General features: G+C 33.1%; 1 long non-coding RNA gene across 1 annotated transcript; it reads right to left on the bottom strand.

The window, feature by feature from the left end:
- Window positions 1-14,686: 14,686 nt before the first annotated feature.
- LOC140005381 (uncharacterized) lies at window positions 14,687-17,129 on the bottom strand. Its single transcript, XR_011813219.1, has 2 exons — window positions 16,567-17,129; window positions 14,687-16,191 (listed from the first exon to the last, which is right to left on the bottom strand). It is a non-coding gene; the product is annotated as an uncharacterized lncRNA (long non-coding RNA).
- Window positions 17,130-17,388: the final 259 nt, after the last annotated feature.

Below are 17,388 nucleotides of genomic sequence, written 5' to 3'. Positions count from 1 at the left end.
GTCACGACATCTTACTGTTGGAAGTTCAGAAGTAGATAACAAAAATAAGTTAGTCGATTAAGGACTAAAACCTCCTAATCCTTGTGTTCAAATTATCAAAAGATGTTATAAGCGGCATCTCAATATTCACAAAAAGATGCATGAACATGTGAAAAAAAAGGTTAAAAATTCTTTTTCACACAATATTCAACTTTCAGATTTCTCCCTTCTTTCTTTATGTTTCGTTTTAACTCCTTTTTTTTCCTGAGGAAAGATGGTTAAAGTGAACCTTGATGGAAAGATATTTTTCTTGATGAAGTGATCAAAACATACTCATCAGTTTAAACTCAAGTAATTAAATGAGTTGATCATAAATGTCACAATTAACATTCTCTTTTTTTAATGATAAAGAAGTGCAGTTACATTTAAATTTCTTCACTGTAACCTTTTTCTTGTATTAATGGTTTAATAATGTGATATACTGAGCTAGCCCACCACTAACGTTACCTATAAATCTCATCTGAAATGTGTGTATATGTAACTTACCAAAATCTATCTTCTATCCAATGATCTGAAAATATTAATGACTTTTTTTCCTTTTCATTTTCGCCAAACAAATGATTGGCGCGTTATACTTGGCAATCCTGCCACAAGCGTGCAATCTAGTCATTAAGCCATAATTTATAACATGAGGATCGTTTTGTTTTTTTTTTTCTTTTGATAGATTTGATTTTTTTTCCACACGGTTCAAGAAAAGTTAATTAATTTTGTTGGAAGAATAAATCTAGTTCACTGTCTTCCTAAAATATCCTTACATTAAATGGAGGATGACTAATTAGCTTTACAATAAATAAATTAGGTTATACTCAATAACAACTTACATTAAATAAAAGTATTTTGGAGAAGTTACAAATTAACTATATTTTTCATTTAAAAAGCGGACTATAATTTGGGATAAATAAAAAAGAAAAATAAGTATATCAAAGTTGGATGGAGGGATTATGTATTTTCATTTTGCATTGGCAATCTGTTCATGGTTAATAATGCTGCCTCTATAATGATGTTTTCATCGTAAATGGTGTTCTGAAGAACGATATCTGGTCTATTGTTAATAACGTGACTCGAGTAATTAAAGCAAAACCAGCTCAAGAATGCGCACAAATATTTGATTACAAGTCACAAAGCCTCAGATTAGTCACTTCAACTCATAGTCAAAATATCAACTCTCAACGAGTTGAATAATGTCTGCATTGCAATCTAGTTCCCAACTAAACAATTTTGTTGTCAGGGTTGATAATAGGGGTGGAGCTAAATCGAGTAGCTCGACTCAAGCTCGCGAGCTACTCAATTAGAAGGCCAAGTTCAAGATCATTTGATCGAGCTCGAGCTGCTCGTTAGAGCTAGCGAGTCGAGCTCGATTTTAGAAATTTGATACTCGAGAGTTCGATGAGCTCTATCGAGTATCGCATAAAAAATAAAAAAATATATATAATTACTAGTATAGGTAAATAACTTATGAAATTTACAATGAACCATTCTACCACCTTTATTTATTTGTGTGGACAAAGTAGGAATTTCATAAATCATAATTCTTATTTTTTGTTTTTAGAGAACTTAATTTGAAAACATTAAAAAGGAAAAGTGCTTAAGTTCTTTTAGTCGAGAGAGACCTCCCCACAGGCACTGGCTCATAACTCTGAGGGATGCCTCTCAATTTAGGTAATAAATTGTTGTCTGGTGCAATGAACCGTGATAATTAAATTAAAAAGAATGGTCCACAAGTTGCATTCTCCTTTTAGGTGTTAGGACGTCCTACTTTACGCAACAGATCTTCTGTCCCACTTTTTATTATATTGTTATTTCTCCTACATAAACATCATGTTTTAATTCTTTTTTGCTTCCTTAAGATCCAATAACTATTAATTGAGTAATACACAAAATTTAACAAATTCAAAAAATCAAAATGCATAAAAAATGAGATTTTTTATGAATTTTCTGCTGTATTTTTAAATTTTCTATTATATATTGCTTTTTTGAAACTGTTATATTTATTTTTTATTAAATTAATAGTTATTGGATCTTAAGGAAACAAAAAAGAATTAAAACATGTTATTTATGTAGGAGAAATAGTAATATAATAAAAAGTGAGACAGAGAGTGGCACAGAGTGTGGGACAGAAGATCCGTTGCGCCTAATTTACGCAATCAAAAGAAATCCCAAGTGGGCCAAGTCTACTTTAGCTAATAGAGGTTTTCCACCGTACCTATCGTGAATCAGCCAGTCCCCATCAAGCCTTTCTTCCTCTTTTCAACTCTCAAGTCACGTCTCTTCCTCGCTGGTGAGGGGTAAGCTTCAAAGACCGCTGCTGGCTTATTACCCCTTACCTCATTTGTCTCCCTGAAGTTGGAGGTTTTCAGCACCACTTTAACTTGAGCTCGTGGGAAGCTGTCAAGGGTGAAAGGGTACTAATTTCTTTGCCTTTGTTTCCCCTTTAGTTTTCTATTTTTTTTGGATTAATGGTATATATATGCATGTTTCTTTTAGCGATTCTCTTTCAACTTTCATTACCCATTCAGCCATTCCCTTGCCAAAGACAATGAATTAGAGAGTAAAAAGTAGAACTCCACCTCATTCAACTCTCTCTGTTGTAGAAATATTTTCAAAATTAAATGCGATGGGTTGCGGAGGAGGCCATTCAGCTACAGCATCCTAAAAGACAAAGGACTAGTGATTAGTAAAGGCACTAGATTATCACATTCTAGATTATCACTAGAAACCATTATAAAGTCAGCAGCTTTGGGTCCATTTTGCACATGAAAACTGCAAAAAAAGGAAAAAGAATATCACAATTTAAGAACATATTAGAGAACTTATGAGTGTCTACAAGAAAGTTCCTTATTCTTTCTTATATCCGAGGCTACAAATACATCAAGGTTAAGCAATAGATAGATGCTTCAGTAGAAGAGCTACTTTCATGCTCAATTAAACGAATAATGATGAAATTGGAACTAGCACAGCAATCCCTTCATTAATTATTAAGTCAAAAAAGATTAGCTATTCTCTTTTATAACCAATTCCCTTGCCCTGATTTGAAAATTCGTTATCTTTCTTTAGCTTGGACTGCATGTGTTTATGGACTGATGTCAACCCAAGGCAAGGGCAGTCAACCCGAGATTTCTTGTATCTCACTAGTTTCCAATGCTAATTCATGTACTCCATTGATATTGGAGTTGGACAACCTAATATATGTCTCCAATGAGTCAACGATGAATCTAGGAAACACGATGACTAATCCGATTACACAAAGTACTGCTTTGGGTAATATACAAGAAGGACAACAAGCTGTGGTTGTTGACGATAACAATACAGAAGGAGAAAAGGATAAATTAGATGAAGATGATGAATTCCATATTCTGAAACGAAATAAAACTTCTGAATTTTGAGAGGACTTCAACGAATTTGAAGAAAATGGCAATTACTATGCCATTTGCCTTTACTGCAATAAAAAGCTATCAAGGGGTAAATCAAAGCAAACATCTAGCATGTGGCGGCACCGGAAGTCATGTCCATCTAGAAAAGCAAGTTTAAGACAAGTTGCACAACAAACGAAACTGAACTTTCAGCCGGCTGATGATGCATTTCCTACTGTACCACCTTTGCATACTGGAAAATTTGATATGAAGAAAATGAGAGAAGCAGCTGCACATTGGATTGTGATGTACGAACATCTCTTCACCATTCTTGAAGAAGAAGGTTTGAATATTTTCCTAAAGCGTAGCATGTCCGAGTCGCAGAAGATCACTAGAGGAGTAGCAAAAAATGATTGTATGGCAGTCTATGAACTTGAGAAAAAGAAGCTGAAGAACAAGTTGAGAAATGTGAAAAAGGTGAGCCTCACAACCGATCTTTGGAAATCCAAAAATCAAAAGATCGAATATATGGTTATCACTGGCCATTGGATTGACTCGGATTGGAAGCTACAAAAGAGAACTCAACTTTGTTCACATACCACCTCCTAGACGAGGGGTTGAGATTGCTGCTTCACTCTTCAAGTGTGTGAAGGTTAGGGGTATTGAGCAGAAAATACACACAATTTCAGTTGACAATGCTTCGGCCAATGATGTGGCTATTAGAGTTTTGCGGGATGATTTTAGTAGATCGAAGAAGCTATTAGGTGGCAGCAAGTTATTTCATGTTCGATGCTGTGCGCATATCTTGAACCTTATTGTTAGCTATCGTGCTTTCCTTCATCCAGATATGGTTCAAGTGTTGTTATGTGTAGGGGACTGGTGTAGAAAGCTTCACGGGATCTCAAAGAAAGTAAAAGTAAGTTTTATTGTTTTATCATTCAACTTTTGTGGCCAATTTCAACAAGTTATGACTTCTTTTCTTTCTAAATTATTTGCCTTGGGTGGTTTTTATTGTAAATGCAGCAAGCTAAAATAATCAAAGAAATTGAATTGCCCAAGATTTGAAGCTATATTGCAAAGCGCTCATTTTGAATCAGGTTTGGCATTGTGGTTATTTAGAGTTCTCGATAACTTTGTACCTTAATTTGATTCATTTTTTGTCTTTGGTAATATTTGACAGGACTTATATTTTTTTTTTTGTTGGCAATAGGTGTTAGAAACTTGAAATTTTGGAATCTGAACTCTATGCAGTTAACATCTCAAATGACTTGTCTCAACTCTCAAATCTGTACAGCCGTAGTGAATCTAGTGACTTTTTGACTCAAGTGAATGTTGACAAGCTGTGGTTGCCAAATTGTGTTTTGATTTTTGACTTTTGACTCAAATCTATACAGTTGTGGTGAATCTGGTGATTTTTTACTCAAGTGAATGTTGACAAGCTATGATTGCCAAGTTGTGTTTTGATTTTTGACTTTGGACTCAAATCTGTATAGCTGTAGTGAATCTAGTGATTTTTTTTTTGACTCAAGTGAATGTTGCTGCCAGGTTGTGTTTTGACTTTTGATTAAAATCTGTACATGAGTTGCTGTATAGAATCTTGGCAATGGATCTTAATAGAATGTTGTATAGAGAACTTGATCTCAAATCTGTACGTTCAGTGTATTGTGACTAAATTCTATTAATATCAAGTTCTTTATTTCTTTTGCTTACATGGCTATTTTGGCTATTAAGAAACTGTCACATTATCTGTCATATTAACTAGTTTGATACTGTTGATTTTAGAGTGCTCGAATCACTTGGTTAGCATTTGCATTGAAATGAAGCAAAATGCATGTTTTAATATGAATTGCTATTTTTTTGAAGGAAAGCATAGTTTTTGCACTCAATTTTTGCTGAATTCTGGTCTAGAAAACAAAGGTTTTCGAGCTCATTTTACAAGCCTAGCTCGAGTTCTCGAGTTCAAATATTATACGAGTTCAAGCTCGAGTTATTTTTAACTACATCGAGTCGAGTTCGAGTCTGAAGTTTGAGGTTTGTTCGATCTCGAGCTCGAGCTCGAGCAGTACTCATAACCTTCGAGCTCGACTTGACTCGACAGCATCACTAGTTGATAATATTAATTAAAACCCCAAAAAAAGGGAAAAAAGGATAATATTTCTAAACATCCAACTAGTCAAAGTGATTGACAAGAGGTCAAGCACGAAAGTTGATATATATGTTTTGCAAAAGACGAATGCAATTTTGTTTCGTTGAATTTAGTTTCTGATCATTTGATAAATTTTAATATGTATTTTTTAACTTCCGATGAAGGTCTTAATACTGTAAACTTAGCTATTATTCCATATTAAATACAAGATATACAGTGCTGCTTTACTTTCATAAAGTGCTAATTCATTTGCAAGTTCCAATATGATTACTGCTGGCATTACTTTCATAACGCATAATCTAGGATTTATGATCCACTTCCTCACTTAAAGTGGGGTGAGCATTTTTAATATGTGCCCAATTACAGATTATACATATGTATGTATGTATGTATAAATGGAGTTTATTGCCAAAATAACTCTTCTTTTGAAACATATATCCAAATGTGTTTTCCTTGTCAAATGTAATTGTGAGAAGCCAATATTTATATTAACAACATCTAAAACATCACTATCATTCCTGATATTGTATCTATGGATGAAAATATTCTCCTCAAATTGATAATCTCAAGGTAAACAAAGATTATTCTCTTGTCTTTTCTATTGTGAAGTTTTTGGAACATGCCTATGCCCTTCAAAAAATTTTGAATACTAATTGTTTTAACAAATGATTTCTCACACCGTGCGTTTGATAAATGTCTAAGAGGAAAACTATGGAACAACATAGATTCATGATTAATATGTTTGATTTCCGTCACATATATAAGCATGTTCATTTGTAGTGCCTCTCTACCACATGATCAAATAATCTCGTATACTTGAAGTATTTTTGCACATTTATTCAACATCAATTAATGGCTTGTATTACTTTTGAGAAACTTTAGCATTATCTTAATTACAATAGTTTGATTATTTTTTGTAAAAGTTCTTTTCAAGGAGTAGGAAGCATAACATAAACAAATATGATAGCCTTGAAGTTTTGGTAACTTTTTCTTGTTATTGCTTACAAATTTCATTGCAATTTTTTGCATTTTACAAATTTATTTTTGAAAAATATATGCAATAAGTTTGATACATTCAAAAAAGTTGCAGAAAGCAATAATAGCAAGCTCAATAATGGTAGAATTTATTTTAAATAATTATAAGGAAATTATCAAAGTTATGCAATTTTTTTGTGCCTCTATAATAAAAAAAAGTTTAAATTTTTGGTTTTTATTGGAAACTATAAGCTAGATTAAAGCTTTCCTTTTTTGTTATCCTACATGGCAATCAGGGTAATTAGGTGGCAACAATAACATCGATTTGGGAATAAAATTTGAAAGTGAATCACATTGGGAATATGTTTTAGAAAGAGTATTATTTTGGCAAAAAACTCATATAAATGCAATAAAACTTAATTATATAGATAATAATTATTCAAAATGAGTGCAAGGATAATTGAATATATTTATTCTTCCACTCTTTGTATTTAAATATATAAATGCACTAAAAAGGTACATATAAATTTATAGTCATATAAAACTACAACCAATCAAGTAGACATACAAATTATTCTTATATATACTGATTGTGCATGCACTAGCAGTATAGATGTATGTCACATATACAAGAATTAAAGGTTAAATTCAAATTATGAATTATGATTAGTTGGCTTGTATCTATACCCATGGCATATGCACTATCAGTTTATATGAGATTAACCCTAAATATATAGACATAAAATATTTATTTTTGGTTGAAATTTTATAACATTTTATTTAAAATTATTTACACAAGAATATAACATTTTATAACATTATTTACAAATTTATAACATTTTATTTAATTGTTTCTACTCAAGAATATAACCTTTTAATTAAAATTGATCGTTAGGATTTTGTTATGAGTTCCATATCACTTCAATTTGATATAGAGGTCAATTTAGTATTGATCAATTCGAATGGATTCCGTTAATTTTAGAGCCCAATACACTGATATTACAGATTTCACAACACCAAATAACCAGTACCAACCAATTCTTACCCCTGCTCATGAATTTTTTTTTTCTTACCCCTACTCATGAGTTATAACTATGTAGCAAGCATGATATACTTATCCAATATGAATGCAGATGTAATGAGGGAAATTTTCAAGGAACTATATTTTTCTCCACCAAACTCCAAAAGTTGCATTTAGGGTAATTTCCACCTAAAAACACAATCAATCTATCTTATTTTTAATATTGTACTTTCACTTTTTTTATGTTCTACAACAAGATTTACTATTTTAAAGCCAACACAAACCAGTAGTTGCTTTCCAATTTTATCATTTAAAAAAGTAACTTACCTAAATTCTTATGCACATTTAACAAGTTGATAGTGTTTTAGCTTGAAATTTACACATATAAATTCATTCAATACTACATCTTCTAAAATAATACTCATATGTCTCCATACAATAGTTGAATTTCTCCAAAAACAATTCTAGCATTGAACCAGAGACATATCGAAAAGCTCATATTTTTTTCTATCACTTAAATTACAAAATCTTGAATACCAATATATGTGATCAAACCGCTACAGAACAAATTGAAAAATACAAAACAAAACACGTAAGTCAGATCTTCATTCTAGGACTTGATCACTAGACTAGGTTCAATTCTAATGCTAGAAACATTTTAATTTATTTTTAAAATTTCTATTCCATTACAATAATATCAGTGTATTCGCTCCACTAAGGCTATTCAGTAATCTGATTAAATAAATTTTTAAATAAACAAAAGATTAATAAAGTGGTTTAACCGTTATTTCTCAAATGTGAGGATATCTAAGCTAAAATTAACCTTCCTAATTAATACGCAAATAGGTGTGGGAGTAATATGTGCTTGTTTAATGTATGTGACGGCTCACAATCTCCCATGCACTAAATTCTTATTATTGCTTCAAGGACTCACATTCAAATTCATTGATCCATGACTCCTCTTCTTCTCCCTTATATACACGTATATGTTTCTCTATCTCCACTTTCTCTTTATCTGAACCACTCATGCAAATTTGGTAACTTAGTCATCGACTCATTAGTTAACTCCAAAAACCCACAAAAGAAGAAGAAAAACCATTTCTGATTTCTTTTGTCAAACATGGGAACTCAGCCATTTCAGAGCTGGTCAAAATTTCAAGTAATGACCAAAGAAGAAGATGTTTATCCATTCTCCTTTCCAACTCAACTATCTCCTCTTGAATTCAGGTGAAATTTAATCATGTTTTTGTTGTTATGGCTTTTAAGTTTTTCACTTTAATCTAGTTATTCTAGAGGAATTGATTTACTGAAATTTTCTTGGTGGTGCATGTTGTTGTAATCTAAGTACCTATAATCCTGGATGTGCTGGTTCTGGTTCACAACTTGATTTTCCCTTTCGAGACCCTGATTTTGATGCTTTTCCTATAATGGGGAGCTGTTTGAATGATCCTTCGTACGCATCATTGGATATTGATCCGAGCCACTACGTGTTCCAAGGTGATGAATAATTATGTAACACTCAACTTCATCTCTTTATATCTACATGATTTACTAATCACAACTAATTATACAATGGGATTTTGAAAATATTTTCTTGCAGCAGATTCATGGCAAGGTTTTCATGGCAGTGGCTTTAGACTTGGGAATGAAAAGAGTCCCGAGTTTGATATACAAAATCAGCAGCTTTTATTGGCTGGCAGCAATGAACAATTAACTAGTCAGGAAGAAGTTGTGGTGGAAGAGAAGGGAATGAAAAAGGCCAGAGAGGAGAAGGGTGGGACTATTAGCTCTAAGAATTTATCCCGAAAAACCATCTCCAATTATTTTTACATGCCAATTACTCAAGCCGCCAAGGAGCTTAATGTTGGATTGACACTACTCAAGAAAAGGTGTAGAGAGTTGGGAATTCGAAGATGGCCTCATAGAAAGTTGATGAGCCTTCAAACCCTAATCAAGAATGTCCAGGTTTTTTCACCTTTCAATTCCTAATCAAGTTAATTAATTCTTGGTATATCTGGTCTACAGCCGCTCCAAGGACCAAGCATGTTACATGTATATTGTTAGAGAATTTCAATTTACTGATGGCAATGAAGCATCTATTGTCCGTATAGGGTTGTTAGGACTTGGAATTCTTAACTATAATCTTCGCTAATGTAGTACTACCATTTCTTCAAATTTACACCCTTACAAGACCTTAGTCACCTAAAGAGAGAAGACCTCAGACCAATATTGTCTTTTGTAGGTTGTTGCATTCATTAGTGCATTCTTAACTATCTCTTTTCTTAATTATGAGTGCATTAGACATCAAAGTACAGAAAATTGTATAAATATATTAGCATGTGAAGAGTATCCCATTATTTGTCTTTTTTTTTTTGGGTCAATATGTATGAGGCATAGTTGTGAGGATGGATGTCTTTTGCAGGAATTGGCAAAGGAGGGAGGCGAGGGAGCGGAAAGGAAGTTTAGAGAAGCCATAGACATATTGGAGCATGAAAAGAAAATGTTGGAAGAAATACCTCATTTGCAACTTGAAGATAACACCAAGAGATTGAGACAAGCATGCTTCAAGGCTAATTACAAGAAGAGAAAGCTCATGGGGATGGTGAAAGAATCTCCATCTCACTCTGGAGTTAACCCTCATGAAGTTAATGCTCTTGCTATTCCCGATTTTGGCTCTAGGGTAGATGATGATCAACAAGAGGAGGAGCTTAAGATACTGTTCTCTGACTGCTTTCCCTCCCCCAACACATTGATTTCTGGTTGAATCTTTCTCAAGTGGTAATAAAACTTTTAGTCATCTTTTCCCTTTTTTTTTTCTTGACCTAGCACCATCTGATGTCCCAAGCAGAATGTGTATACATATATATATGTGATGTTAACTGTGGAAGTTGATGATACTCTCTCTTTTACCTTTTTGTTGTTTGTTCTAGACATAATTAGTTTAATAATAACTAGTTAACATCATTTAGGACTTGTGCATATGGTTAAGTCTACGATTGTTGACACTGAGATGATTGCCTGATCATATTTAGTATTTTGTGACCTCTTCTTTCCCTTTAATTCAAACAGTAAACAAGGCATAAAATTCCTCTTGGGCTGATGCTGTGACGTTGAGGAGATAAATAAGTCATTAGAAAAAGTTAATGTAATGTCATAATGGCTATTGAAAAGGGTTTCTAAGTATTGCATGAAATGGAGGGGGGAGAATACGAACGATCAAGCAACACTTAGATGGCTAGACCTAGGTTGCAGTTTGAGGGCTTTGTAATCAAATTTAAGAACTGTCGTTGACCTTTCGATGGATTTTGTACTAATAGAGGAATTCCGATGTTTAGGTAGTAACCCTTTAATGGAAAATGCAGTACCAAACAATCTGAAAACCTTTTGCTTATATACATAAAATAAATAAGTGATTAAAAAATATATTTATGAGACATTCAATAATAATTAAATACATTGCAATTTACAGCCTACCCTTCCCGAAAAGAATACTAGACTTTCTTGGTAGCATAAACCCAATATTAACAAATTCAATCAACCTATATATCCTGCAATTGGGACACGAATTTTTTGAGCACTAAACCTTCAAAATTTGCTGCTATTTACAGTCCACATGCATACACGTAAACCCGAAAACAAAATCTAGTAGCGGCAGTCTGGATTCAGATTCAGTCCGAGTAAAGATTGGGCGGATCATAGCATTTAATGCCCACAATTGGAAGACTTGGACGGTTCGTGCTTGGCCGTCTGGAAAGTACTTTTTGCTGTTTTGGGCAAAGAGTAGCGCAGTCCCAAGAATTGATTCGACGGCGCACGTACTTTTAACTGAATCTCAGCCCAAAATTAAAGTCAAAAGACAAATCAAACAGCTCAATGTTTCGATTTGGTTTGCTATCTACTCAAATCAAGTTTGAGTAACATTTTGTGCCGTCGGGGTTTCTATCCCACGTCGCTTTGGGGGTTGGGATTTGGGTAGTTAAATCTCTGGAAGCAATTCAAGAGTTGCCGGCTTTTGAGTTGATTTCTGGAATTAGGTTTAATTAGTCAAATTTCGTTTCTCGAAAGAAGAAGTTTGAGTAACATTTTGTGTTTAATAAATTTTTAAGTTCAGTTTAACTCCAACTCAAATAGCGTAAAAGTAAAATTTACATGTAAAAAAAAACTCAAGTTATTCAAATTCAACTCGATAAAATCTTGTTCGACCACTGCTTGAGAAATAAATAAGATAATTTTGAATAAAAATTCAAACTCATCAAAATAATCAAACAAATTTGAACATATGAGTATTCGACTTCTTTAAAATCGTTTACACCTCTATTCAAAATTCCAACCTAGATTCGATGCTTTGATTCAACATCCCTCAATCTATGAAAACTGAAAAGACTTTTCTCTACGGTTGATATATATTATTGTTAGGGTTGGCTACCAAGTTGTTTCATTTCTTACATTTAAATACATGTTCAAATCAATTTCACTTTTGTAAAAAAAAAAAAAAGAAACTTTGTAAAAAAATGTTTATTAAGTACACATCAGATTTTCTCTTTGGTAGTGTCCTGTATCAATTCATAAATCATACTTGTTTTGTGCAAAAAGCGTATATATCATTTTAAAATTAAAGGTGCCCAATGAGCACTTTTCAAGATAAGTGAATGAAATTGTGATTTCTATATATATATAAGATAGGTTTCAATTGATACTTTTTTGGGAAAAGAAAATTGAAGTTAGATAAAGTACTTGTTTAAATGTTAAAGTACAACGAGCAAAAATATATGTGTTTAGGTGATAAATTTGAAATAATTTAGATCCATCAACAAGTGACTATTTTGCACCTTTTAGACATAACTCTTTTCATTTTGGTATTTCAAAATGTCCCTCAAACCAAAAAGAGTCTTAACACAAAATTCCATTTGATCCATTAAAAAATAGAATTTCAATTTTCATCCCCTAAAGTTAGATTAACTTTCTATTTGATCTTTGTTTACTGGTACTCAACTATTAATGTTAAATAGGATCAAACTAGAAGGTTTTTCAATTTAATGAACCAAATTTAGGTCTGCTATTTTGTAAGATGAAATTTAGACCCTTTTTATAATTCGAAAGACCAAATTGAGATTTTAAACTTCTTTAGAGGACCAAGATGAAAATCAACCTAAACAAAACTTGAAAAAAGGAAAGGGAAAAGGTAGAAAGTGGCAAGTGGTCATATAATAGTGCCAATGCAATAAGTTGGTTCAGTTGGCAAAAATGGGTTACTTTCTCACAAAAGATCATGTATTCAAATCTCACTGTCAATTAGAAGGCTGTGCCTGTGTTGGTGGACGATCTGTACAAACCTCTGTAAGCAAGCTACAGTTTTGGAGGCTTGCCCTGTACAAATCTCTGTAAGCATGTTGCAAACACACTTTAACTTTTTTCAACCAATTAAAAAGAGATAATTTCAGAAACCTCCCCTAAAATTTTTGATAATTTCACTCAGCTCCCTTGATTTTTACATAATTATGAGAATCTCCCTTGGTGTGATAAAAAGATAACAATACCCTTCATTAATTGTCAACTCATCGAAAAACTCAATAAAAAATTAAAGATCTCTCATCTACTATCTACCAATAACTCAAACTATTGTCTTTCCCGTTTAGCTCTTTATCCTCTTCTTCCTACATCTGTTTTCTTCCACACTCATTTATTTAATTTTTATCAATCAAATGTATGTTGTTGTCACTAATAAAACCACCATACATATCAACCACAAATGCTTACTTATCTTGGTGTCTATTCCCAATTCTCTCTTTTTCATTATTATTAAATAGTTTCTTTACACCCATTTTTGTTTCCCATTTTTGATAGGCATTAGCAAATTGGAATTGTCAAATGACAAGTTGAGTGATGATTTCATTATCAAATTAAATGAAGATGAAGATAGTGGATGTGGAATAGGGGGTAAATAAAGATTATGCTATTATGGTTGTTATGAAAAAAAAATGCTCCTAGTATATTTATAACTGCATTGTAGTTCTATTTTTTATTTGCAATTGTTAGTAATGTTATTCCTAAGAGAGGATTTGATTGATTTTGAATTCTGTGCAAATGGAGTATATTAGATATTGATATTAGTAGTGATAGTTTAGATTGTTTTGTATTAGAAAGATGACAGTCATGGAATTGAAATTTAAGCATATTGATGAATATTGCTGTCTATTAATAAAATTTGATATGGATATAAGATTGTTGTCGCGCCCCATTTTTCGCGATGGAAAAGAAAAATAAAGTGTGAGGTTTATAAAAGATATGATTTTATTTTTAAACAAGTTAAAAGGGACCTAGAATGGGACTTAAAAAGAATGCGACAATTTGGGTCCAAAATTTAGTCTAAAAGGGTTTTTAAGAAAAAACAGGAGTCGCCACTTGGTATGGAGTTTTGGTGTACCAAGTCACCCAAAAAATAAAGTAAAACAAAATAAAACCCTTTTTGACAACTCCAGGTCTTTGAAAACAAGAGAAAATGGATTCGGGAGTCACGGTTGAAAAAAGGGAAGGCAAAGATTCGATTAACTCAAATCTAAGGCACCCTTTCAACCTAGTCTAAGCTAGTTGCGAGGTTTAGTCAAAATTTTCCTAATCTAACCCTTAATTTATCACATTTGGATGTTTTTCTATATGAATGCAAATCTAAAAAATATCGCAAGGGACAACATGTTCATTCAAGGATTTAATTGAACCAATCGCATTAATTGCGAAGGTCAAAATAAATCCTCGAAGGTGTCACAAGGATGCAAATGATGAAAAAGAAAAGAAAATAAAAGAAAAGAAATTAAATTATATACATATATATAAGTGATCAAAGAAAAAGGGAATGCAACATAAAGGGTACGGGAGGCAAAAAAATTCGTGACATAATTTTCTTATACATGGATTAATAGGGTATTTAAACTAGAAAGTTATAATCACCCATTTCCCATGTTTGAAAAATAATTATCCTAACATGAACAAGCAAATGAACTAGCTTAAATGGGATGCAATTCTAAATGACATGATTAGCACCTATAGCGGGTAGGGGATAATAAAATAGGGAATATCATGCAAATGAGAAAAGATCCTAAAAATGAAAATATGCATGAAAATGTGGTGAATAGCATACAATGATGAATCTAGCGCAAGATGACCTAAAGGGTCTAGCGTTGGACTAGCCCATTTCTAAAAATCCTTGCTAGCGTTGGACTAGCAAGTAAGCGGAGGGAGAAACCACAACTAGCGTTGGACTAGTGTGGTGACGTCATGCATTAACAATTCATAGTGAAACAAATAAAACATAAATTAAAACAAATAAACACATAAGAGCACGTAGCACATAACACGTAAACATAATATCTAGATGCCAAAATCCTAAGAAAAGCGGACAAAACACATAACACATAAGCCACATAAACACGCAACCTATCTATTACATCGGGGGCGCCTAACTACAATCTAGAAGGGAAAAATATAATAAAACAAATCTAATTATCCTATCTATTACATTTTTGAGGTATTTAAATGCCTCTTGAATCATTATAAAAATTAACTAAAACATATATAAGAAAATTTGAATGAATATTTAAATCAAGTAAATAAAGCATATAAAAATATATAAATACATAGGAACAAATAGGAGCACATAAGAGCACGTAATTGACATTGAAATAATAAAATAGGGGTACCTCCCGTTTGAAGTGGTGACTAAATGGAGTCAAATTGTCCTATTTATACTCACAATGAACAAAAGAATCATGGCACCACTTTAATTGAAAATAATAATAATGTTAAAATACTAAATTCACATTAACATGTCAAACGCAAAGAAATTTAAGAACATCTAAAAATTGCAAGTTGAATATGTTCAAAAATAACATAATTAGTTATTAAAGAAAAGAAACAATCATAATAAAGAGAGTCAAAATTCATCAGGGACTGAATTGCAAAGATTGAAAACTTTTAGGGACAGAAGTTATATTTTTCCAAAGTTTAAGGGTCAAAATTAAATGAAAGATAAAATTCAAGGACCAAAGTGCAATTAAATTAAGTACCTAAGTGAAAGGAATTTAAAATATTCTGGGCCGAAGTGAACTACTCCAGAGATCAGGGGCTAAAGTGCAAAATTTGATTTCTGATTGGGGAGAAAAAGGCCATTGGGCCATTATTTATTTCTTTGGGCCGAAAACTACCTAAGCCCAACCGAAAATCCATAGAAACGAGCAGGCCAGCCCGTCATTTTATCACTCAAACCCGACCCAGAAATGCATGGGCTCCAGCCTCCTAGCCCATCCGAAACCCAAAAGAAAAAATAAACCAAAGCCCATTTCCAAAACCCAACCAAAACTAACTCCTGGTCCAACCGAAGAAAAAACATTAGCCCAAACCGTTTTCTTTCTTTTCTTTTCTTTCTTTTTTTTTTTTTCTTCTTCTTCTTTCTTTTCTTTCTTCCCCGTTCGTTCCGTCTCTTCTTCTTCCCAGGCGAGCTGAAGCTTCAGCTGGCGGCCATGGTGGTCGCCGGTGGCGCCGCCGCCGCCGCCGCCGACCGCTACCGCCGGTGACCTCTCCGATTACCAAAAATCCTCAAAATACACCCCCTCACTTGATTTTTGGCGTAGGTTCCATTTCCGGAGTTAGTTTTTACAAAAGATGATCTGAAAGTGGCCAAAAAGTCAAAATACAGTCCAGTTTTTATTTTTTAAAACACCCAAATCTTTCACCAAAAATCATAAAAAATATATTACAATACTCCTTATAACCTCTATAATACAACTATGATTTTAACTAACCAGAAAACAATAACAAAAGACTACATTAAGGCAAAACAGTCCCTAAAAATCTTTTTTGGCATTTTTTCAAACAATTAATATGCATTCACAGACATCATTTCCTTTTCCTTCATCTTGTTCATGCCATTTCCCAATTTTCAGCAATGCAACAACAACAATACGAGGCAGCCAGCAGAAATGAGAGAAAACTAAACAATGAAGCATTGATTTAATGTGCTAGACAAAAACTAAAAAAAATACCTCAATGTAGGTGTGTGTGAGGTTGAGATGGAACCGAGAGGAGTTGGGGAAGATTTTTTTTTTCTGTTCTGTTTGTTTCCTCCGCCCAAGTCCGAGAGAGGGAGAGTGAGGGGTCAGGCTGCAAAATTCCGAGAGCTTCCCTTCCTCCTCTCTCGTGCGTTTCTTTTTTTCTGCCTCTGCCAAGTGAGTCCAGAGGGATTGGAGTGCTTTTTTTTCTTTTTGTGGCTTGTCTTTTTGGTCTCCTGAAACTAGAGAGAGCCGAGGGATGTCTTTTTGGGGGAGGAAGAGTGGAGTGTTTTTGTGTGAGTTGGCCTGTCCGATTTTTCAGAGAGAGCCGAGTGAGGAAATTTTTGTAGCCAAAGTAGCTTTTTTTGTCTGTTTTCTCCTCTGCAAAATGTTGAGTGTTGGCAGAGCCGAAAGAGTACATATTTTGAGCCCCAAAGCGCCGTTCCCTCTTTTTTTGTCAGTCCCCCGAGAATCAGGAGAGAACCAAGGGATTTTGTCAAATGGGTTTAGTTGTGTTTGTTTTTTTTTTCTTTTTCTTTTTTTTTTCAAATCATGGCTTCTCTCTCTCTCTCTTTTTTTTTTTAATCTGCAAAAATGAGACAAAAACATACTTAAAAATGCAAGAAAATAAATTGCTCATCAAATAGAAAATATTCGAAAAAACACAAAATTTGACAAAAATTTGGTGTCTATAATTGTAGATAATTTTTTGGTATCTGATGCGGCGTTTGTAATTAATATGATGGTCTGCAATGAAAATTTTTAAGTAAAAGAGGGACATTATAGCAAAAGTAAGTGTTTAATTAGTGGTGATTT

Source organism: Coffea arabica, chromosome 4c (assembly GCF_036785885.1).
Source record: "Coffea arabica cultivar ET-39 chromosome 4c, Coffea Arabica ET-39 HiFi, whole genome shotgun sequence".
Taxonomy (NCBI): Eukaryota; Viridiplantae; Streptophyta; class Magnoliopsida; order Gentianales; family Rubiaceae; genus Coffea; species Coffea arabica.
Note: the sequence above shows the minus strand (reverse complement) of the source record. Positions and strands in the feature narration are given on the sequence as shown.